Below are 25,219 nucleotides of genomic sequence, written 5' to 3'. Positions count from 1 at the left end.
CTCCAGCTCCTGTGACTCACAATGCTATAAATCAACAGGTGTTCTTGAGGACAGCTTGTCGCATAGACCTGTGGCCCTGGGAACTGGCCTGGGTGCTACTATCCAGGCCCCTCCCTGCAGAACTTACCTGGAAAGGGCTTAGTCACACCTTCAACTGCCCAGCCCTGCTCTCAGCTTCCCTGATAACTGACACAGTGTCTGCGATTCACCATAAACCATTTTATTATCCCTAATTAAATTCGATGCACTTTTTCTTTCAACACAACATATTTTTCTTCTGATTAGTCTACCCATCAAAGGGCTTAATTAAACGAATGGCTAGCATATGGATACTCCAATTTCTATGGCCTCTTCACCACTATCCCTTTGGGACACATTGAACTAATTCCCTCCACAACATTTTATTTACTGTTTGAGGCTAAGTACAGTTTTCCTTCAGAATCTGTGGGACCTCAATGTGGATATCAAAATCCAAGGACGCTCAAATCCACCAGGACTTCTCTGTTGATGTTGCCCAAGCCTTCTACCCTGTTATCTCTGATTTCTCTGTCCTTGTTCCATGCCTCTCTAGCACTGGGTACCTCTAATCAACCCCTCTTTCTGGAAATACTTCCTTGGCTTTGGGGATGCTGCCCTGCTCTGGTTCCCCACCCCCTCCATCTCCCCAGGACTCTGTTCTCACATGCGTGTCACTCTTTCAAGAAATCATCTTTGGCCAGGCACAGAGGCACATGCCCATAATCCCAGCAGTATGGGAGGCTGAGGGGGGAGGATAGCGAGTTCAAAGCCAGCCTCAGCAAAAGTGAGGCACTAAGCAACTCAGTGAGACCCTGTCTCTAAATAAAAGAAATACAAAACAGGGCTGAATATGTGGCTCAGTGACCGAGTGCCCCTGAGTCCGATCCCCAGTACCCACCTCCAACAAAGAAAAGAAATCATCTTTGATATCTGAGGGGAATGAGTTCTAGGACCCACCCAGGACACCGAAATCCATGGGTTCTCAAGTTCCTTATATAAAAAGCCAAACATGGTGGCACATACCTGTAATCCCAGAGGCTCAGGAGGCTGAAGCAGAAGGAACTCAAGTTCAAGGCCAGCCTCAGCAATGTAGCAAGGCCCTAAGCAACTTAGAAAGACCCTGTTGCAAAATAAAAAATACAAAAGAGTTGGGGATGTGGCTCGGTCATAAAGCACCCTTGGGCTCAACTCCCAGTTCCAAAAATACAGCAGGGGGGAGTTCTGATATTCAGTGCAGCATGGATGGAACTTGAGGACATTCCACTAGGAGAAAAAAGCTACTCACAAAAGGACAAATACTCCATGATGTCACTTATAGGCAGTATCTAAGACAGTCAAATTCATAGACAGAAACTCCAGTGGTGGCTGCCGGGGCTAGTTGGAGGGTAGACAGGGAGAGGCTGTTTAATGAGGACAGAGTTTCAGTTTGGTGAGTTGGAAAAGTTCTGGAAATGGCTGGGGCCAAGGGCTGCACACCAACATGAATATAGTTACTGCCACCAAACTCTTCACATAAAGTAAATACCAGAGTCTGTTTTTTGCTCAAAAAAATATTTTTACCTTGTGATTTTCCTCTGGAAGCCTGGGCATTGAAGACATTTAAAAGTTAACTTCTGCCCAAGTGTAGTGTGAGTCAGAAAGTCGTTCTTTGCACGACCATTCAGTGAGCTCTGGAACAAGGTGAGGCTGCCCCTGATCCGGAGGGAGGCCAGCTGGGGGTCAGGGGTGGTCTCTGCAGGGAGGACTGGGGGAGGGCGAACGGCTGCTGGCTCTCAGGGCACTGAGCAGGATCCATCAGCACATCAGCCGTCCAGAAAGGAAATAAGGATCCTACTCATCTGATAAAGTGCAAAATGGAAAACACGCGACTCGCTTCCTCTTTCTTTAGCTTCTGTGTTCATGAGTAGAAGAGTGAGCAGAAGTGAACCACAGGCTTGTGGAGTGGATTTGCCATTAGACTCCCACTTGCAGGTCCCCCATCCTCCCCACCTCCGCCTCTGTAGGGAACAACATCCAAGGTGAAGAGGAGTGACTATATAATAACAGGCATTTTCTGATGCTTCCCAAAGCCAATTCTACCATCAAAATCATCCCAAATCAACTTGGGGGTACACAATCCAATCCTATCAGGGTTCCAGGTATGAAAGAGAAGCCATACCCAAGAGAATGGCATCGAGAAGATGACTGTGCATGGCTTTTGAGTCCTGACCTACCACATTCTGGCTGTGCCCCCTTGGATAGCATCACAGTCATAGGAAACTCAATAAATGGCAGATATTGTTGTTATTAAGGCAGGCGTGACTCAGCCTAGAAACACAGGTATGCAGGAAATATTGATTGCTTCATTTCCTTTAAAATCACTTAATTAGGACTCTGGGCAGCTACTCCATCAGCATGGTAGGGAATTCTCTCCCTGGGATTGCTGGGTTCCCCCTGACTCCTACCAGAACCTGCACTGTACCCGGATCTGGAAGCTTATGTGATACTCACATTGGTGGCCAACAATTGCATGTGGAAGGCAGTCTCCCATCCACAGCAGCAGCAACGGGCCCCACCTGCAGAGATCTCACCCTTCCTTTCACTCAGCCTGCAGTAGAGAAGGGGTATGAGCTTGATTCTCTTGAGCTGCTTCTGAAGACACCTCAATTTCCCTTCTGCATCTATCAGGGTCTCTTTGTCCATTTTCTGCTGCTGTAACAGAATGCCACAGACCAGGTAATTTATAGACAACTGTAGTTCATTTGGCTCATGGTTCTGGAGGCTGAATAGTCTATGATCACAGGCCACATGTGGGGAAGACCTTCTTGCATCTTACCATGGTGGGAGACACCGCAGGTGAAGGGGCATGTGAGAGAGCAAAGGGGGGCTGGTCGCCCTTTTATAACAAACCCACTCTCATCAGGAAGATGTTAGTCCACTCTGCCATGGGGGCAGAGCCCTCGTGACCTGATCACCTCTTGAAGGTTCCACCCCTTAACACTGTAGTATTGGGGATTCGGTTTCCAACCCATGAACTTGGGGAACACAATCCACTCCCAGCAGGGCTCCAGGTATGGAAAGAGAAGCCATACCCAACCTAGGCACTTGGAGGAGTGTTCAAACCAAGGAACAAAGGTGTGGGCGGGCTGCATTTGGGAAAGTTCAAGGGACAGTACAAGACTCAGATAACAACTGTGGGAGTCATCACACCCCCAGGCTGAGGGACAAGATGAAGGCCCCTGGATGGAGCAGCAGCCATCCAGCAGGGAGGTCCTGGGCTCCCGAGGACCTGAGCCCACCCTCCTCCCGTGTTCTGGCCTCCCGCTCACCCCTCCATTGGCTAAACCAACCCTAAGACGGACAGCTGATCTTTGGCCATCGTCACATCAGTCAGCTGGCCGATGGGACATGTAGGACACAATGACTCATGGGGCATATCTGGAAGTGGCTTCATGTATCAACTCAGAAGCTAGCAGGGCACTCAGTTCTCTCCAAACCCTCTCTCCTTTCCTTGGGGAAGCCTGACATATCTCATTTAAAATGTTGCCCACCACTGGAGAACACATAACTTTGGCAAGCTATCACAGAGCTGTTCAGTCACGTGCACTGGTGTGGATGAGACTCTAGGAGTAGATGGGCTGGGGATTTAAGGGAGAGAAAATAAGAAGACACCATATTGGCCATGCAGTGGGTGATGCTGATCTGCCGGCATCTACTGCATTACACCTTTTGTGTATTTGTATTTGATAGGACTTGATACAAAATAAGGTACCGAGTCCACTGCAGAAAGTTCAGCCCTCCTGAAAGTATCACAGGGGTGAAAATAGGATGATCCCTGTTCCACCCAGCACCAAGGGTCCTGGTGGACAGCCTGTAATAAAAGGTAAGTTAACAGTGGTATGATTTGGATGTTAAATATCCCCCCAAAGGCTCATCTATTGGTCCCTCGACTGATGGCACTATTGGGAGACTTTTGGGAGGCAGGATGTAGGGAAAGCAAGTTAGGTCATTGAGGGTGTTTTTCTCTCTCTCCTTTTCTCTCTCTTTGCTTCCTGTTCACCCTGAGAGGAGCAGCGTTGCTCCACCACGCACTCCCTGCCATGGTGTTCTGCCTTGCCACAGGCCCAGAATGATGGGGCCAACCTCGGAAACCATGAAACAAAATAAAGGTTTCTTCCTTCTAAAGTTGTTGATCTCAGGTATTTTGTCACAGTGATGGGGAAGCTGACTAACAGAACAAGAACTAACACAACTATTCACAACTTTATTTGCCAATAGTTTCATAACACAGGGGCCTTCAGATTGCAGACCCAAAGGGAACTACCCATTTTTTTATGCTTAGGTTTAATGAAGCATGGTCATTCATGTAGAAATATGATTGGATTAAAGGAAGTGGCCTAACAGACTGAGTGGGGGAAGCCAACAAGGCTGGTCTGTTCTGATTCTTCTTGGTTTCTCTGTGCAGATTTCCATTCTTCCATGTGAGAGGCAGGGCACTTTCTGGAAAGGGGTTTTTAAGATTTACATTGGTTTAGATGTGAGGCATCTCCCAAAAGCTCATGTGTGAGACAACACAAGAAGGTTTAGAAGTGAAATGACTGGGTTATGAGAGCCTTAACTTAATCAGTGCATTAATTCCCTAGAGGTTAACTGGTTAGTAACTATAGGCAGGTAGGCTATGGCCAAAGGGTCCTCTGGGATCCTGCCTTTGGGATATATATATATTTTATCCTTGCTGAGTGGAGCGCTCGCGCACGCGCTCTCTCTCTCTCTCTCTCTCTCTCTCTCTGATTCCATGATGTTCTGTCTCACCCTGAGCCCCGAGGATGGAGCCGGCCTTCTATGGACTGAGACCTCTGAAACTGTGAGCCCCCAAATAATTTTTTCCTCCTCTAAAATTGTTCTTATCGGGTCTTTTGGTCACAGTAGCAAAAAAGCTGACTAAAACAAGACCTATTTGCATGCAAGATAGCTCAGAGAATTTCTTCATGGCCACCTCTTACACAGAGAGGATAGGTTCCTATTTTTAACTTTTAGTTGAATTTGGAGAAAGGGGATGATCCTGGTCTTTATGACTCGCCTTGGGAAAGAGAAACCCTAGTTTCTGTGGCTTTCCTTGGGTCAGAGTGAGGGGAGAGACAGGAGGAAGGTCAGGGAGAATTTTATCTCAGGGCCTTAACTTTGGGATATTGCTATCTTAACTCAAACAGCATGATTATTTAATAAGATACCAAAATTCCGGTCACTATTGAGTTAGTTCTCCAACAGGGTGACTTGGTTCATTTCCACACCCAGATGATTTCAACCTAAGCCACATTCAAAAGAAAGAGGTGCCTGGATTCTGTCACACCAACAAATGGCAGTGCTGTTTTTTTCAGGTTGAAACTTTCCAGAGCTGTTCGTAGATGTATTTACACTCTCGGACATTCAGGCAGTCACCCCTGCCTGTTTCTCGTTCTGGAAAGTGCGGAAGGAATGTTTATGCAGAGCTTTCCGTAAGAGTGAACCGAGTGGCTTGGCAGTGAAAGGCATTCCCTGGGAAACGAGGTGGGGTTTGTCCTCCAGTTTCTGCAGATAGACACTTGGTGGGTGACACATTTCATAAGCCCACTCACCCTCTGCTCCCCACACACACTGGTCCTGCATCTGAGCACCTCTTGGTTCAGAAAAGCACATCTTGGCTTTGCCCTCTTTTTTCTACTTACAAGTAGTGGTGTCTCTCCTTCCGTCCAGCATCCAGTCCCTGCACTCTGTTTCTCCTCCACCTCTTCCCTTGTTCTCCTCTGGCTTCCTGGAAAGCTCGTCTTCTTCTCTCGTGACATCTACGGATCCAGTCTGCCAAGGGAACATCTGCCCAGGCTGGAAGTGCAGGGACAGAGGGGTGACCTCTTTGTTCACCACCGCCAGGGTCACAGCCCACACTCCTCTAACAGAAGACCATAGAGGGTGTCTTCACCTGGTGGACAGGGATAAACTGGGGGGGGGCTCATGGCCTACTGACTCTTTATCTCTCTGTTCTTGTGCCTGTAGTATCTGGTTCCTGCAGGGGCTCAATACTATTAAATGAAAATTATAGGAGGCCATTGATTTGGACCAAGTTCCTACATGAATCAAAATGGAATCACTCACGCTAAAGGTCCCTATCACCCAGTTGAAAAAAGCTTTCTCACCTTCCAAAAAAGCAGCATTAGAGGGATAATCACCACATTTCCCAAACAAGACACTTTCAATTGGCATGATTATGAAATCTCCTGGGCATTCGTTTTTACACAAAAAGGTAACCTGAATATCGGCCCGATATTAACAAATCAATTATTTTTCTATTGTTCTCTTTACTCCTGTCTGAAATAACCAACCTGCTCTATGTTCCTGTGTTCTGCTTTCTTCAGTTCTGCTCTGCCTATAAAAACAACCTCTTCCGCCCCAGCCCCATCAAGAACACTTACTCTATTTTAGGACGTAAACTGTTAGTTTGATGCTAGAATTGCAAATAAATCCAACTGAAATCTTTAAAAAAAAAAAGCATTCATTATTGTAATTTTGTTCTTTAATAGTACACGTTTCCCAAGTCGAATCAAAATGCTTGTTCTAGACCTATCTGTCTTTTGGTTTTGGTCTCCGAGCTTTGGAAAAACACAACCCAGAAATAGCCATCAGTCTTTCCTCTATGATACTGTGAAAGACAGAAAAGTGCCACATTTGTGACCAGTTCTCCCTGACACTCCTGGCCCTGCCCTCAGCCCAGCACACTGGGCCTCACCCGGCTCTGATGCTGTTCCCTCCAGTCTGCTGTAGGGGTTGGGTGTGAACGTCAACCAGGCTCCCTCCACAGTCACCTCCCACCCACTCCCATGCTGCGTGACACAGTCAGTGTGGAACAGGGAGGGCGTCACACAGGGATGCCACTACTGGAGACCAGAATGCGCCATGCCCAAGTGTGCGGGAGAGTAATCCTTCTGTAAGAGAAATGCACATCTCTAAAGGAAATTCCTCTCTGCACCCAGAGGAGAAGGATGAACTAAATCGCTGGAAGCGTTTCAGTGGGAAGGCACCGTGGAGACTCAGAAAAGGACACCCCAAACGATGGCACTTGAAGGCTCAGAAAGAACCTCAGAAAGCAGTCTCTCCCTCACCTTCTCCTGCCCTACCTCCAGCTCCCTCCTCCACGTGGTCGTCGAAGCCAGAATTCCTGTTATCTAAGGCAGGTCAGAGAAATCACCACCTGTTCTCCAAAGCCAGCCACCATAAAGCAAAGATATCTGACTCCAATCTCCCCTTTCTTTCTGTCCTGGACATGACATGAAGAAATTGTCTGACTTTATAATGGTCTGATAGGAGACACTGAGATCCCCGTTCCAGAAGGGGTCTTGCCCCACACCCGGGAGGAAGGAATGCGCCCAGAGAGGCCAAGAAGGACCTGAACGCCAGCCTTGCTGGGTGCCCCCTTCAGACTCTCTGCGTGGGATCAGTTTCTACATGGCGGGCCATGCTTCTCGGGCCTGTGCATAAAACAGTTTTCCCTGGATCTTCGGGTCTTCCTTTCTGAAGACTCCAGAGCATGTAAAACCTTGGTTAAATAAATGTGTTCATCCTTTCTCTTGTTAATCTGCCTTTCATCACAGAGCGCCAGCCGTGATGAGGAGGGACAGGATCTGCCTGCCCTCTGCGTGGACTTCAGTGCGTGGAACCAACTTCACCCTGTTTTGTACACTTTTCCTGGGCCGCACCCCACCATGGAGCTTTCCCCACACTCTGTTGTTGTTTCAGAAAACATTGAGGTCAAGGTTCAACTTAAGGAAACCCTGCCTCACCCCAGGGCTGGCCTGGAGTAAACCTGGAGTAAAGTTCCCCTTCTGTCCCACACGTTGTAGGACACATGGGGATGCGACGGGGGGAGGGGAATCCCTTTCCTGCCCATCATCAGGGTCATGGCAGACACCACTGTAACAAAAGACAAGTTATCAGATGGTGATTTTACACTGAAGACTCCAAGACCTGGGCGAACCACCCATGTTTATGCCCAGGTTGGAGGGACCCCCCTGGAGGCCTCATAAAGATGGGGACTGGAGAGAATGGCGTGAGCCGATGGAAACAGATTGAGACGGCAAGGCCTGTCTGTTCAGGTTCCTCCTCGTGCCTCTGGGCAGCATTCTGTCCTTCTGGGGATGGGGCAGAACCATGTATGGAATGGGGGTCTTATGACCGCTCTCAGACACAGTGGGTGAGAGAATTTCTTCATGGTTGCCTCTTACCCAGGAAGGCCGCGGAAGGTGAGGATACTGCTTTTAGCTTTCACAGGTTTGGGGAAAGGGGGTCTGGTTTCTATGACCCACTTGAGAAGAGGAACTCAAGTTCCTATGGCTTCCCCTCTGGGGAAAGAACAGGAGGGCAGAAAAAGGTCAGAGAGGGACTGCTTCTGAGGCCTTTTCCTTGGGCACGACACTCTGAGCCCCAAGAGTCCCATGAGCCCGCTGACTAAAAGCAGAGACAACACCAGGAAGCAGTCAGGGCAACCCAGGAAGGGCTTTGGCACCCCAAACTCAAAAGAATCATCTAGAAGGTTGAGGCCTTGTTCTTCGGGCTCTGCCCCTGGGCTGAGTCAGTTAGAGAGCCTCCTCCATAACAGCCACCCAACAGGAAAGCGTGGAAAACTGACCCGATTCTCTGCCTTAGTCCAGGTGCTACTCATAGGGGAAGTGACCCCCCCCCCATGTGGCATCTGTATCCAGAAGGCAGGCCGTGGAAGGACTCAGAGGCCTCTGTACCCACAACACCAGGACAAGCTCTGACAGGGAGACCCCTCTCCCAGTCAGAGGTAGCAACGAAAAGGAGTTTTATGTAAAAGAACGGCTCTGTGTCACCCAGGCAGCGACCCCACTTTAATCTGTGATGAGAATAACTGTGGCCAGGGGCTGTCATTGGCCCACACCTGTAATCCCAGGGGCTCAGGAGGCTGCGGCAAGAGGATCACAAGTTCTAACCAGCCTCAGCAACTTAGCAAGACTCTGTCTCAAAACATAAAAGAATTGGGGATGTTGTTATTATAGATATTGTATTATAGATATTGTATTACAGATATTGTAAAAAGTCTCCTATGTTCTTCCTCCTCTTCCTCTCAGTGCTGCTTCTTCCTCTCCGGCTTCTTTTCTCTCTTCCTGTCTTTTCTTCTTCCTTTTCCTTTCCTCTCTTTCCCTCCCTCCCTTCCTTCCTTCTCTCCTTCTTGCTTACCTTTGCCTTGACAGGGGTGCTTGGGGGCTTCTGTAGACACAGCTACATCATATCATTGGTACTGACATTAAAAAAAAAAATACTTTCTGCCCCTTCTTGGGTTTTTCCAAAGACTAGGGAGACCTCAAGGAATTCTGGAATCAAAAAAATAAAAATGTTGAGTTCCTTAATGAACAAACACAGAAAGCTGCCTTCTGAGTCACAGAAACTTAGACATTTAATGAAATTGATGTTGCTTATAAAAATAACAAAAGGTTTTTATAAATGATTTGGAAACTGCATACCAGTCAAAAAATCAGGTCACGCAGATCCAAGCTATCACCACCTCTTCCCATTTGGAACATACCCCTCAGGGCGTGGGGGCCAGGTTCCTGTGTGTGCTGAGTTCCCTTCCTTTACAGTGACCTGCTTTTTCAATACCAGTAGGTCGTGCATATTCTTTACATATCATTTAATATTGTTCTGTGTTTCTAAAGCTTGCAGAATAGTTCATTTTATGAAACACTTATTCCTCTTTCTTGGTGCTCAGGACATATCAAATCAATTTGAGCAGATTGTTCTGAGAAAAGACAGGTACCAGAGGAGCTCTTAAAAACTGTCCTTTTCTTTTAAAAAAATTATATCTATAAAGGAAATCTGTAGTAAAGTGAAGTTAGTATCTCCGAGGATACCAGAATCTGCATATGCTTGGATTCCTTACATAATTCCTTATATAATCTGGCATCAAGTTTGCATAAAACCTGTGTACATCCTCCTGTGTACTTTAAATTATCTCTATATTTCTGATGTTCCCTAATACAACGTACATGTTACATAAAGAGCTGTGATACTATATTGCTTAAAGAATAATGACAAGAAAAAAGTCTAGGTAGGCATGGTGGCGCACACCTGTAATCCCTGTAGTGAGGCTGAGGCAGGAAGATCGTGAGTTTAAAGCCAGACTCATCAATTTAACAAGGCCCTGAGTAACTCAGCAAGACCCTCCCTGAAAATAAACTACAAAAACAGGCTGGAGATGTGGCTCAGTGGTTAAGCATCCCTGGGTTCAATCCCCAGGACCAAAAAAGAAAAAAAAAACAAAGTCTATATATGTTTACTGGAAATGCAATTATTTTGTAATATGTTCAGTCTGCAGTTGTTGAATCTGCAGATGTGAACCCACAGATAGAGGGTTTCCCTTTGGGAGATTTGTTACCTGAGAGATTTATCTGCATGATAAAGCCTTTATTCCCCCTACCTTTCCTTCCCTCACCCTTCTTAACTTGTGAGGCCTCCACCTTCCAAACCCCTATCCTTCTTTTCTTTCTGGGGCTGAGGATGCTCTATAGGCTCGAGCCACGTGATCCTCTTTAGACTCTATTTTGTGGAACTCCAGTGCATACACACATAATTAAGAGGACTTTCCTCCTGTTAATCTGTTTTATGTCACTTTAATTTGCAACCCGAGGGACCTAGAAAGATGGAGGGAAGCCCTTTACCCCTCCCCTACATCATTTTGCTGGTCTGCTCTTGCTGGGCATTGAGGTTACCTCCTAATGAAAAGAAGATTTGCAAGAATTGTCCTTGTAGCTAGGCCGCCGCCCACATCCACAGTTCTTTCCTTGGGATGATTTCCCAGACCTGGAGCCTCTGCAGTAACTCAGACATCTGCTGCCGACCCAGCTGTCTTTTCAGCACACTCATACGCAGGAAATTTAAGGAGGAATTGGGGGCTGCTGCTCCCTCAAGCTAGTCTTCTCTTTCCTCTTATAGCATGTGGCTTTTAAAAAAGGCTCCAGTAAGTTTTCTCTGTTTCAATTCCATAGAGAAAATGATCCATGGTTCAAGAACCCCACAATCATGCAAGAATGGGGAGGATGAGGAGAACTTTCTGGAAGTGTGTTCCACTCTACAGCTGCCCATGTGCCTGGCAGGCATTGAACAGATCTTTCAGTATTCTCTAGAATCCTTCTCACCCAAGCAAATGCCCTCCTAAACCAGGAAGAGCAGGTGGGTAAGCTCTGCCCAGAGGCAGCTCCTGAGACCCACACAGGGAGATCTTCCCTTCCACAACCACAGAGGTGCTGTGTGACTCAGGGGAAGTGCCTTCCGGCTCCTGTGCTTCAATGACAGTGGACTCCTTCAAGGGACATGCAGCCACGGAGCTGCCAGGCTCCAGTCTTGCAGGCTCTGCCAGTTGTTTGACATGGTGAGATCCATTTCTGGTGTGGATGGCCTTCCCCTTTCAGCTGCTCTTTAGATTGCTGGGATAGGTGTCAGGTCTGAGATGTCCTTGAAGCAGGTCGGCCACATGGGGACGTGACAGCCCCTTCCCATCTGGGCCCTGAGTCTCCTTGCCTCTGAAGACCTTAAAAGGCTTTCGGGAGCCAGGGACTGGGTTCTTATCTCCTGGGCTGGGCCAGCGCTCTGGATATGCCTTATTTATAGCATGCTGACAAGTGCCCACACGGTTGGGGCATCCAGCAAAGCAGGCTGCCTCTGTGGCTGTGTCTCTGCTGGCCGGGCAGCAGGGTGGAAGACAGGATTCTGACACTGCAGGTAAGAGCCACAGTTTCCTGTCCCTTTCTCTCCCATGCCACCTTCCCGCCCGGTGTCTGCAGCCAGGATTGGACACGGGGCTATGTTGGCATCTCTGCAGAGGGAGTGTCCCGTCCCTGGAAGGGAAGGCTTGGGCACTGTGCATGGGCAAATCCCAGCAGAGACCCAGGTAGCACTGGCCGCTGTCTCCCACCACCAGCAAAGCCCTCTCCCCCAGGCTGCAGGGACAGAACAGAATCCACCCTGCCCAGAGTTACCCAGGTGTACACCTGGAAATAGACAATGAGAGAGAACCCCACATGCATCTTGCCCTCTCTCCATGGGAATCAGTTTTGAACACTGGAAAACTGATTTTTTTTTAATGGAAAGGAAAAGGAGAAGAAAAATCATAAAATAAACATCCAAATCAGGGGGGAGAAATCACAGTGCACTTGAGATTTTTCTCTTCTGACAGTATTTCCGGATGGCCTGGGGTGAAAAGGCAAATTACCAATGAGTCTGGTTACGCTGGGAAAGTATGTTTATACAACATGACTTGTTACAGCTGATGGTTTGAAAGTCCAAAAAGCTGTTGCATGCTTTGAAAAGGAAAAGCATGGATAGTTCACTAATCTAGAGCTGAGCATACACTTAGATGCATAGTACTGAGCAATGCTCTGACCAATTGCATAAGATCTCACTACTGATAGTGTCATTTGTGACAGGAGGTTCCTGTATGTAAACATACCCCAGACAGCTCGACTCAGCTCAAGGCTAAGGAAAGAAGGAGGGAGGCGGGCGGAGGTGGGGGGGGGTGGATTGTCAGGTCAGTTTTTTTCTTTTTTAAATAATTTTGAAGTCTAAATATGGTATTAATGTTCCTGGCTGATGATGTTTTATCTCATATTTATAGAGATTTGCTGTTGCTGTTTTATGATTGTTTTCAAGGAATGCTATTTTAAGTTTGTCTCATTGTTAGGCTTTTGACAAGATGTACTGTAATAAGGTCTCTTATACATTAAGATTCTTCCTATTTTACAAAAGTTTTCTTTGTTTTTAAGTGAATGGCCAGATAAACAATTCAAATAATTTTATTTTGGAGGTTTCTTTAATATTAAGAAAATAATTTTTTTTTTAGTACTGGGGATCAAACTCAGGACCTTGTACATGCTAAGCAAATGCTCTCCCACTGTGCTGTATCCCCGGCCGTGACAGAATAACATAAAGTCGAATGTCCATGAAAAGTTGCCGATTTTCCCACCAGGGTGCCCTGACTGCCCACTCACCACCTTGCCTGACTTGAAGCATCTTTTGCACTTGGAAATCTCATCATTCCATTTAGTGTTTCCAGAGCATACTCTTTAGCGCTTCCAGAGCCCTCTGTTGATTCCAGATGCCTGAGTCTGGGCCACATCATATGGCCCTGTATTCCCACAGCATGAAATATAAGTCCCTTCGCCTTTCTACCCATCTCCCAAATATCCAACATTTACAACATATGGTCCAGAGACACTGATTTTAAATTGTCTTCTCTCCACTGGAAAAAGAGATGACATTATATTCATAGTACTTATATTTTTTTCTTACCATACAAATAATATATGTTCACCTTAGAAATCACACAGAAGTGGAGAGCAGAACATGAAAAGCTATGTGTCGTGTAGTTCTATTAGCCCTGGATAACCTTAGCTTTTTATGGCTTATCTTAACTATTCTTGATTCTAAGATATCCATGATGGGAAGATCAACCATTACTACAATAGGAGTTTTAAAAGAGAAGAAGTGATACAGAAAGACTTTAATAATTTGTAGGTCTCCCCATATACAAATTAATGTTTGGGGAGTAATCTCAAAATATATCAATCTGTACAACATAGTGAGATTTCTTTTTCTCTTTTAAAAATAATATATATAATCAGGTTATTTAGTAACCTACTTTTTGTCCAATTTATGGTCAACCTACTTTTACAATCTATTCAAAGTCCAGTTCCTGGAAAATTGGTTATCTCCATATGACATGATGACTCCTTTCACTTAGTCAGAATATTAAAGTATTCATAATAGTTACATAAAAAGAAAGTAAAAAAGCATAAATGGAGATTTAGGTAAAACATTTTTATTATACTATAACAACTGACTTCAATTTCTGATCAGTGTGATGATTTCTACACTATTATCACCCCCTTTGAGTCCCCCAAAAAACCCTCATCTACCTTGTGTCTTGAAAGTGTGACATGCTGATTGTTTTCTTCATTACTATTGCTTTGCCAGAAATTTGTCACTTACTGTGACAAATTATTTTAAAATATGGGTGAAAACCAGAAAGGAACAAACTTAAGTTTTGAGCAGTTTGATACATAACAGGATATATTTCATAAATATTATAATTTTTAAAGTGTCAACTAGGAAATTGAGATTGAACCCAGGGCTTTGCCTGTGCTAAACTTCACATGCTTTCCCATTTAAGTTTTTTAAGTCAAATTTAACTTTGAGGAAGTTTTTACAACTTGAGGCCTCAAATGAATTTAAAAGATACATTTTTTTAGATATAAGAGGAATTAAATTCCATTTTAACATTGAAATTTTGTTATAGTTAAAAAGCAATATGGAACCAAGCACGGTAATATACTACTGTAATTTCAACAAGTCAGGTGGCAAGAGGATCTCAAGTTCAAGGTCAGCCTGGGCAACATAGGGAGACCCTGTCTGAAAGTGAAAAATAAAAAGGACTGAGGATGTACCTCACTGTTAAGAGTTTTAAAAAAATCCAATCCCCAGTATCACAAAATAATAATACTGAAAAGAAACCAAGTTGAAAGAAACCAGCACCAAGCTAGTAACATGTCATAAAATTTTGATGTTTATTAAGGAGAAGTCCTTAATTTGATATTAAGGGGAAAGTGCAAGAACTTTACTTTGATCTTCAAGATGTAAGTGTTCTTTCGGCACCTGGGACCCAGCTAAATGGTATAACTGGGAGTATGTGATAACTGAAGGGGCTGTGGGGACCGCTATTGCTATATGGAAAAACCACCATAGTATTTTCTGCCTGTGCTGAATACCGTCTACATCAATCTAGACTAATTCCAAAATGTCAGTTCATGGTTTAATAGAAAAAGAAGGAGTAGAAAAAGATGATGTCAATTATCTGGTTCCAAGTCATATTATTTGTAAGACAATAAGGTGGGTAAGGAACAGACACAAAGGGTTATACGAACGATCATATTTAACAATTTGCAAACTAAAACTGTAAAAAATGCAATTTTCTAAATTCAGCCTATTGTGCAACTTATAACCAGGATGGTGCTAGCTAGTCTGGTATTATTTTATTATTTGGATACATTTGACAATAAGGAACATAATTATCTCTAATTGCAAAATAGCCATAGTATGGGATTAAAAATCAAATTTTGCATAGAAGTTTTTAAAGAGAAAAAAAATTCTGGCTATGTTTCCCAGGCTGGTCCTGAACTCTCCAGCTCAAGAGATTCTCCTGCCTCAGCCTCCTGAGGATCTAGGACTATACACACATGCCTTCATGCCCAACTGCATAAAATTTTTAATTTTTAAAAATTAGCAACAAAGCATACAATGAAATATTCAAAATATGTTATCTTAGCTTAAAAAACTAAAAAAAAACTTAGCTTAAAAACACTGAAATATATAATATTAGTATACGTGAGAGACAAGATTAGAAGTCATTTTGTATTTATCTCTACATTTTAAATAGTTTTCTAAATTTTCTACTCTGTAACTGTGAAAGTTTTGAATTGAGACATTCTCTGCAACTAAAAAGCATTCCAGTTATTACTACCCATTATAAAAAATAGTAAATAAGCAACCAGAATGATTAGCTTCTTAAAATAATAGCTCAACTTTATTGAATGATAACTGTACCCAGGATTCAGTATGAATCAATAACTCAGTATTGACTCATTTAATAAATTAGCCCAATAGGTAGGTATTATTGTTATTATTATTCGCTATTATTATTCCTACTTCCAGATAAGGAAAATGAGGTTTCTAATCCTGTGATGCATTCTAAGAGGCGCAACCAAGTTAAAGACATGATCTTTTTCTTCAAGGACTTTGTGATCTAGTTGGCATTAGATTTAAATAGCAAAAGAGCAATTCTAAGGCCTTGTGCAATGGACAGTGGGCTTCAATGTCACTTATGAGCACTACAGGAACTGAGTGTAAAGGAAGGAAGGACTTGGGATGAAGTTTGCCTAGACGGAGGTATGGAGCCTGCAGGAAGGCTGAGAACCTTACAGGTGGAGAAGAATGTGAACGACATGGAGATAGAATACAGCTCACCCTAAGGTTCTAGGATATAGGCTAAATGTGTGTTTGGAAGAAAGGCAATTACTTAGGGCCAGGGCCGCCTCACTTATTTTTGTTCTCTGTGAGACATTTCTAAAACCCAACATTTTATAGTTGGAAATAAATATTTCTCTTGAATCCCCAAGGTAAACGGGGGGAAAAAAAATCTATGTAAAGTATCTGAATTGGGACTAATCTGAATTCCACAGTTAAAATAAAATGAACATCTGGGTGAGTGCCTGGGGCGGGGAGAGCATTGTACGCATGCGAACACTGGCCACACTCGAGATCCACCTGGCAATTCTGAGAGGCTCGCTGTGATTCCTGGTCTAGGGTACAGAGGCAGTGTGTCGGGGAAAGCTGGACCTGGACCGGAGCCCAGATGTGCAGTGACAGCACGTGTCCAATCAGAAACTGCTGGAAAAGCAGTGGAGAAAGGACCTCATCTTTAAAATGAGTGCTTGCTTTCCATTTATCTTTCATTTTCCTTTTAAGCTCTCCCTTTAGTTCCAGCACCATGGAGGGGTGCTCATCTTCTGGGTTAGACTCCTGGTCGCTGGCTCAATGGACAATAAATAATAATATTTGACGATGATATTTGCATAAGGAGTAGATCCTCTGTGTGTGTGCGTGTGTGTGTGTGTGTGTGTGTTTGTGTGTATGCACGTGGGTGTGTAGGGAGACGAATAAGAAGATGAAGATGCAGGATAAATTCTAAACTCTGTGAACTTCCTTTCTGAACAGCTGCACATTTTACCCAGGATCTTTTAAGTAATTTATTAGGAAACAACATCTATTTATCTCTGGAAACATAATTTAGGAAACAAAAGGCAGGTGGGAGAGAATATAATAGTCTCCTTATTTCGAAAAGCCCAATTTTAATTCCATTGAAATGGGGCCCAATGGCCAAATGTTATGCTCTTCCAATCCCTAAATCAAATGACAGAGTTCAACCAGTTACAGTCGGTGAAAAATGACAAACCTTATGTGCAACATACAAAAAGCTAAAAGATCCAGAATGGATATGAGACAGGCTTCTTTCTCTATTCCTGCAAATTGAAAATACAAAATTCACATAAGCAGGTGCAAATTTGTTGGCATTCAAATTAACCAGCCTAGGCAATCATTCAAGTGGGAAAGAAATATTCACAGCTACTCTCAGATGGAAAAACGTCTGCAGGCAGCAGGGAAGGGTGGGGTAGGGACCTTGTTGTTAAAACAGGGTTCTCAACAAGTCAGAGGCTTGGAAATTCATAGCAGCAAGTTCAACATCATTTAAATAATTAAATTTGGATAGAAGAATTGATAAAACTTCAGCTCCATTATTAAGCAGCGGCAGCAGCAGATCCTCCAGTCTGGCTATTGATTAACCCGGGGCAGGATCCTGGCTCCCTGCCCTGAACTGTTGCTACTTTTGTGTGCAACGCCTCACTCTTTCCTGGGGAGTGCCAGCAAGCTGCCAACTCAGGCAGGAGCAGCCAGGTAGCTCCACAGAGTCCAATGCAAGCTCCATTTAACCACAAAGGCTCTTTTTTGAAATTTTTAGATTTGTAACTTAAAATGCAACTCTCCCCTGCTCAAAATTCTCCAGCAGCTTTTCAAATCAACAAAATCCAAACTCCTCAGCATAACCTACGAATGTAGGGTAAGTGTGTATGTGCATGAGTGTGTGAGTGTATGTGTGTGAGCAAGTGAGTGTATGTGCATGAATGTGTGTAAGTGTATGTGTGAGTTTGTGTGTATGTGTGTGAACGTGAGTAAGTGTGCTTGTGTGAGTGTACAAGTGTGAGTGTTTGTATATGTGAGTTTGTGTTTGTGCATAAGTGTGAGTGTATATGTGAATATGTATATGTCTGTGAGTGTGTATATGTGTATGTGTGAGTATATGAGTGTGAGTTGCATATGTGTGAGTAAGTGTGTATGTGTGAGTGTATGTGTGAGTGAGAGCATGTGTTTATGAGTTTGTACATGAGTGTGTATGTGTGAATGTGTGTGTGAAGTATGTGTGTGTATAACTGTGAGTGTATGCACAAGTGTGAGTGTGTGTGAGTTGTATATATGTGTGTGTGAGTGTGCATGAGTGCGTGTATCTGTGTGTGCATGAGTGTGTGTATGTGTGTGTGTGTGTGAGTGAGAGCATGTGTTTATGAGTTGGTACATGAGTGTGTATGTGTGAATGTGTGTGTGAAGTATGTGTGTGTATAACTGTGAGTGTATGCACAAGTGTGAGTGTGTGTGAGTTGTATATATGTGTGTGTGAGTGTGCATGAGTGCGTGTATGTGTGTGTGTGTGTGTGTGTGTGTGTGTGTGAGCCCTACATAATCTAAACACCAGGAGTCTAACCTCATCTCTTCCCTCTCTCCCTCTCGACCTAGGGCTTCCAGTCACACTGCCCTTCCCCAGGGCCTTTACACTTGCTGGTTCCATATTGATCACACTCTTGCTGAAGATAAGCACACAACTTACTCCTTGTTTCATGCACACAATGTCTCAAACCCATCTAAAATCATACTGCCACTTTCTACCTTCTCACCTGGACTTATCTACTTATTATCCCAACTTGTTTTTATTTAAGGTGCTTATTATGTCATATACATACATACCTACAAAATACATACATATACATACATGTATGAATATTCATATATATGTATGTGTATACATATATAGACATAAATATATGCATACATATATGCACAGAGTCATCCCTCAATATCTGCAGAGACTTGGTTCCAGGACTCCCCATGGATACTAAAATTTCCAGATGCTCAAGTCCCTTTTATAAAATAGCACAGTATTTGCATATGCACATCCTCCCATATCCTTTAAATCACCTCTAGAGCTGTAATACCAAATACATCGTAAGATAAATGCTGCGCAAATAGTTATCCCACCTTCACAACAACCGTATGGTGTATGTGTTATGATGATTCCTAGTTTGAGGACACACACTGAAAGAGAGAAGTAACTTAACTAAAGAGACACAGCTGCTGTATTCGTTTCCCATTGCTGCTGCAGCAAATTTCTGCAGTTATTCTCTTAAAGTAACATGAATTTATTATCTGGTAGTTGTGGAAGTTAGACATCTGCGGTGGGTCTTGCTCTGATAAAATCAAAGTCAGCAAGGCCCGAGAGGAGAATCTGTTTCCTTGACTTCTCCAGCTTCCATAGGCTGCCTGTGTCTGTGGCTCATGGCCCTTACCTCCACCTTCTAGGCAGCAGAATAGCATCTGCAAATCTCTCCCTGACTCTGACTTTCCTGCCTCCATCTATCACATGTAAGGACTCCTGTGATTACACAGTGGGCCACCCAGAGAAGTGGGCCACCCAGAGAACGCAGGATAATCTCCCTGTGTCAGGATCCTTAACCACATCTGTGAAGTCTGCTTTGCCATGTAAGGTGACATATCCACAGGTCCTGGGGATTGGAAAGTGCACATTTGGTGGTGATTGGGACATCCTTCTACAGTCCCTGGGAGGCAGAACTGTGATTTGGATCCAGATGGACTCTCATGCTGTTCAGAGCCTTTGGTGTTTAGTTTATCCTCTTCCCCATTGTTGTAATGAGAGGAGGATGGAGAGCTCTGGATTCCAGACTCGGGATTCATATGTGACATTTAACAGGACAGTTCATGCCCTTCTTCCCTCTACAGTATAGAATGCCAAAGAGTTACAGCTAGCTTTAAAATTTATTTCATCTCATCAAAGTAAATTTTAAAATGACCAATGTCACTGCATCCCCAAACCTATTGTTGACTTCCAGAAAACCACAGATATGCAATAAAAGCAGGTTTCAAGAGGGAAATGACAGCCCTGCCTGGAGACAGGCTGTGCCATGCCTCCCATCAGGAGGGCGGTGCCCACACGGAATGCAGAGTCGCAGCCAGCCTGGGGCCCACCCAGAACCTGGAACCCACAAGGTAAATGGAGCAGGCGAAGACAAGCCTGTTGGCACCTGAGGAGCCAGGACAGGACAGGGTGACCTGGCTCAGGATGTTCCAGGGCATACAGGGCCTGCAGAAGCAGAGAATGGAGGTGGGCCAGGTTAGCAGGGACAGGACTCTAAGAGCCAGCCCAGCAGGGTGGCAGAGGAAGCTGATGCAGGGGGACAAAGGAAAGGCAGGCATAGCCGTACATCAGCAGTATGGCCCTGTCCGCAGCTAGTGTGATGGTCTGGGTGGGCCTTAAAATCAGGCTGGGGGGTCTATGATAACCCCAATCTCCCAGGGCTGGAACAAGCCCAAAGGCTATTTCAAGTCTCAGTAAACAGATACATAAAACAGAGATCTTATCCAGGAGGAAGAGATGAACATGGAAAAAAAAAAGACAGAAGCCTTATTTGGTCACAAAAGAAATTAGTTTCAGGGGGAGAGAGGAAGTCAGAGACAAGCTGTAGTCTGGGGAACATGAGATATGGAGAAATTCAAACTTTCCCTCCATTGGTTCAATATTAAATAAATACCTGAAATAAACACCCTATCTGTTAACAAGGGAAACACATTAACATTTGATAGTAGTTTTACTGACTCAGGAGGCTTCAGATTGAAGACTGGTGACCCCAGCATAATCCAACCCATGTTTATGCTTAGGTTCAAGGAAACATAGGCAGCCATGTAGAACTGTGATTGGCCAAAAAGGTGTGAGCTGATACGAATTGAGTGGGGAGCCCAGCAAGGCCTGTTTGGGTTCTTCCTGGCTCCTCTGTGAGCATTCCTCGCTCTCTGGTATGGGTCAGGACTTTTTCTAGAAGCGGGGTCTGATGACCTGCTCTCAGCCAGAGTAGGCCAGAGAATGTCTTCATGTCCCCCTCTTCCACACAAAGGTGGGGATGAGCTAGAAGATGATGTATAGCTTTTCTGGCTTTGGGGCAAACCGGTTCTGGTGTCTTTTGTGAGCCTTGGAGAAGAGGATTCTAGTTTCTATGCCTTGCCTCAGTGGAGACAATGAAGGGCGAGAGCTAGGAGGGCCAGGAAGGGCAGGGAGAGATTTCACCTTCAGTCTGGGGTATCATTTTCTGAACCCCCAAATTAGCTCAGCAAGGCCCCCAGGCTCCCAAATCTCCATCAGTTGAGCTCTGTCCAGAACTTACCTTCCAGCCACACGGGGCTGCCCCTACATATAAGTAGACTCCTTTCTCCCATTTGGAGACACGAAGGAGCCTCCAGCGCTTCAAGTATCTGAAGAGGCCTCTATTCTTCCAAGCAGGGAGAACAGGAGGACAGCAGGAAGGTGTGATGAGCATGAATTCCAGGGAGGAGAAGACTTACCTGGCGTGGCATTGCATTATTTCAAACGTTTCCTTAACGTGTGCCTTAGTGTTAGAAATTAGAGGCAAATAGACATACAGGCTGTTTGTGTTTCTAGCAGAGCAATAATTACAGACTGAGCTATAGGTACACTTTGCTCAGTTGTCCTCCCACATGGTGACTGTAGGATTTGAAAAGTTTATGGTCCAAACAGGCAATTGTGAGAGCACTTTGATCAATACAATTGGGTGTCACATACAATTTTATATGATGGTGGTTCTATGAGATTATAACACAGCTAAAATATTCCTCACCGCCCAGTTGTTTTTCTTTGGTTTTTGTTCTCTGTAATGCCGTGCATTTGCTAGGTAGGAACTCTACCGCTGAACCACACCTCCAGCCCCTGTTTATTGCACTTTTCCAATGTTTTGATGTCTTAGATAACAAGTGGCCTTCACCTACAGAATTCACTACAGTAAGATTTGGGTCAGCTTTTTTTCTGTTGTGACTAAGGACCCGACCAAAACAACTGTAGAGGAGGAAAAGTTTATTTGAGGGATCATGGTTTCAGAGGTCTCAATCCATAGGCATCTGACTCCTTTCCTGGGGCTTGAAGTGCGACTGAACATCATGGAGGAAGAGTGTGGTAGAGGGAAGCAGCTCACATGGGAAGCAGGAAGCAGAGAGAGATTCCACTCTCCAGAAATAGCCAAGCCCCCAGTGAACCACTTCCTCCAGCCACATCCCACCTGCCTTTAGTTATCACTCAATTAATCTCATCAGGGTATTGATTCACTGATTGGGTTCAGGTTCTAGTAACCCAGCCTAGGAGCAACAGGCTGTACCATACAGCATGAGTGTGTAGCAGGCCAGTCCATCTAGATTTGGTTAAATACATGCTATGTTGTTTACACATAGATAAAATTGCCTAATGACGTAGTTCGTAGAACATGTCCCCAATATTAAGTTATGTGTGACTGTCAGTTCCATAGATGTAACCAAGAAAGTCTTTGGTGCCTCTGCTGGAGGTAGATCCCATCTCTGGATGCAAAGTCTCATAACTTAGGCAACAAGACACCCAGTAGAGCTGTCTTAGCTGCAAGCCTAAGAGTTTAGAGAGAGAATTCAACCTCCATAAGCTTGGCTGCAACCTCAGAAAAATTTCCATTTCTATCAAGTGGAAGATCAGTGGAAGTCCATTCTTACAAGGTGACTCTATGATGTGTCCCATCTTCCACAGTCCTCTGTTGGGAAGCCAGAGCTGTGCCTCCCCAATAGACTATTGATATTGGAGAACTGCAGTCCCCACTGCTAGCCTGCTCTGCTTGTGTGACATTCTTAAGTTGGACTGCTTTTCTTCTCTGCTGTCCACCACTCAAGTTATAAGGAACCTTCCACATCTGAGTTTCAACCTAAGTGTGACAACTTTCCCCAGGCAGTGGCGCATGCCTGTAATCCCAACCGCTCAAGAGGTTGAGCCAGGAGGATCGCGAGTTCAAAGCCAGCCTCAGCAACTTAGCGAGACCCTAAGCAACTCAGTAAGACCCTGTCTCTAAATAAAATATTAAAAAGGGCTGGGGATGTGGCTCAGTGGTTAAGCATGCCTGGGTTCAATCCCCAGTACCAAAAAAAAAAAAAAAAGATTTGACAACTTTCACAGTCTCATGGTGTGTAGTAAGCTATGAAATCAGTTTGGCATATGGAGGCCAGAATATTCCTAGTAACAAAATTAGACCACCTAAAATAGGGGGGGAAATACCATAGCAGTGCTTCTCACATAGCCAGGATATTTCACTGCAGTGCGTTATTCTAGCTCTGCCTGGGAGGGGTGCATTGAAGTGGCTGTGATGTAAAATTGTACTTTCTAGTACAGGTTGCCTGTCAGAGAGTTGGCGACACCCTCTGTAAACTGCATTTGCAGGTTTCCTCTTTCCTTTGTGCTGGATCTGTATAATGCACCTCTCAGGCATCCTCCCTCTGCAGATGGCAGAAATGGGTCCCTTAAGCAAGAGCTGATAAAACGCCTCCCTGTTTGACCCATTCTATCAACATGACTCTTTATCAAAAAGGAAAAATAAAGAACACCCAAACCATACACCTGTCACCAGAAATTGTAGGGCCATGGCCGTAGAGATGTCTGAGAAGCTTAAAAGCAGCAATATTAATTATTAGCAACACCGGCTTCTTCTGCAGCTTCTGTGGCCTGGCACAATTTGTGCCTAAATGTGGGAGTGCCAGGTGGTGGTAGTGGTGGTCGTGTGTGTGTGTGTGTGTGTGTGTGTGTGTGTGTTCTGATGCACCACCTCCCTTTGTGCCACCAAATAAGTGGAAAATAACCCAGTCCGAGGTTTGGCCTCTCTTCTTCATTGTTTCAGGGTCTTTGCAGCCGGGGGTCGGGCTTCTAGTTTTTTCCTGTGATTGGGCAGGGGGGAGATGCGGGAAGGGCAGATCCCACATCAAAGGTGGGCTTTCCTGACTGCTGTTGAGTGGGGAGGAGAGAAGGAGACCCTAATGCAGAGCAGAAAGGAGGACTTTCAGGAGGATGTCTGGAAGCAGAGAGAGAGCACATTGCAAAGGGACTTGGGTAGACATGCGGTTTCCAGTCCTTTCCATGTGTTTTTCATTCTCTTTTTGGTTACTTTTGGCCTGAATTATGGAGCTTGGTTGAGGTAACTTGGATGCAATTTCTTTGAGACATCTAAAATGAATACTGACCTGTTTGGGGTGAGACAAGGCATGACAGTAAGTGACGAAGACAGAACACACATTGCCTTTCCAGAAAGCTGGAAAATTCTTCTCTTCCCTGTTCCTTATGGGAGTGGAGAGCCTATTTTTCTAACAGCCCAGAGCACTTTGACTAATGCAATTGGTAAAACATTGCCTCCCGCAGGAAAGATATTCCCAGCTGATGAAACAGCTTGGAAGCAAATACCTTTTAACCGGGAGGCAAGATAGAAAGATATAGAAGAATAAGCCTTCTTCCTATAGAAATGTGGTGGCTTGATTAATGGCTGTGGCCTTAAATTAAAATGATAATAATAATAATAATAATAATAATAATAATAATAATAAAATAATAATAATAATAATAAAAAGGGCCAGTGTTGTCCATTGATTAGCTAAAAATACTGCAATACTGCTACTAGTAAAAATTTCTTCCTGGTATTGTCACCAGTTTCATTGAGGTCTCAAGCAAGTATTTCCTCTCTTTGTACTTTGGTCTCTACCATTCGACAGTGCAGATATTTATACTTATAAGGGCCTTTGATAGAGTTTATGAAGTATGTTTTGAAATCTTTAAGTGGCTTTCCAATAACAGAAAGTTGGGCTGTGACTCCCAATCATTCAGAATATTGAGTCTTGCAATTGTGGGAGATGCCATTGTTTTGTTGGGTTCTTCTAACATCTGAGTATCACTGGTGGCCTCCCTCCTGTGGAAAAATCCATAAGCCCCCCCCCCCATTCCTATGGGAGCAAACCTGAGCTGACCAACACATCTTTAAGCCAAGCAGCTGTTTCACTCTGACTTTTCCACCCTGATGCCGGATCACTGCCCAGCCAGCATCCGGTGGGTAGACCCCCAGGAGGGCCAGGGAGACCCACCCTCACTGTCATTCTACCCTGGGGCAACGCCTCTGGGCTCTGTTTTCCAGTGCACACACTCCGGGACCCCAAAGGGGACAAAAAGCTGAGGGAACAAAAGGACTTAATGCTGAATGCTCATGTAAATGTAAAAATAGCACAGTGAGGAAATAGAGGCATGTTTTCTATTAAATCAAAGAAACAAATGTAGAAGACTCAATTCTAGGATGTTGAGTTCCTGATGGTCAGGATTGTGCTTTGTGAGCCTAGCACAGAACCGTGCCTTCCCCCAGAAATATGCTTTGATGTAACAGTTATGACATCA

At 44.5% G+C, this 25,219-nt stretch overlaps 1 protein-coding gene across 1 annotated transcript in view; it reads left to right on the top strand.

Moving 5' to 3' along the window:
* The first annotated feature begins 11,603 nt into the window (after positions 1 to 11,603).
* Positions 11,604 to 25,219, top strand: part of FHL2 (four and a half LIM domains 2) — a 70,872-nt gene continuing 57,256 nt past the window's right edge. The window contains exon 1 of the mRNA XM_081264134.1: positions 11,604 to 11,763. The gene's annotated coding sequence lies outside the window, so the exon portion shown is untranslated. The remainder of the gene's footprint in view (positions 11,764 to 25,219) is intronic.

The sequence above is a fragment of the Spermophilus citellus genome, assembly GCF_964194105.1.
Source record: "Spermophilus citellus genome assembly, chromosome: 13".
Classification (NCBI taxonomy): Eukaryota; Metazoa; Chordata; class Mammalia; order Rodentia; family Sciuridae; genus Spermophilus; species Spermophilus citellus.
The sequence above is the reverse complement of the archived record's forward strand: the minus strand, read 5'-3'. Positions and strand labels throughout refer to the sequence as shown.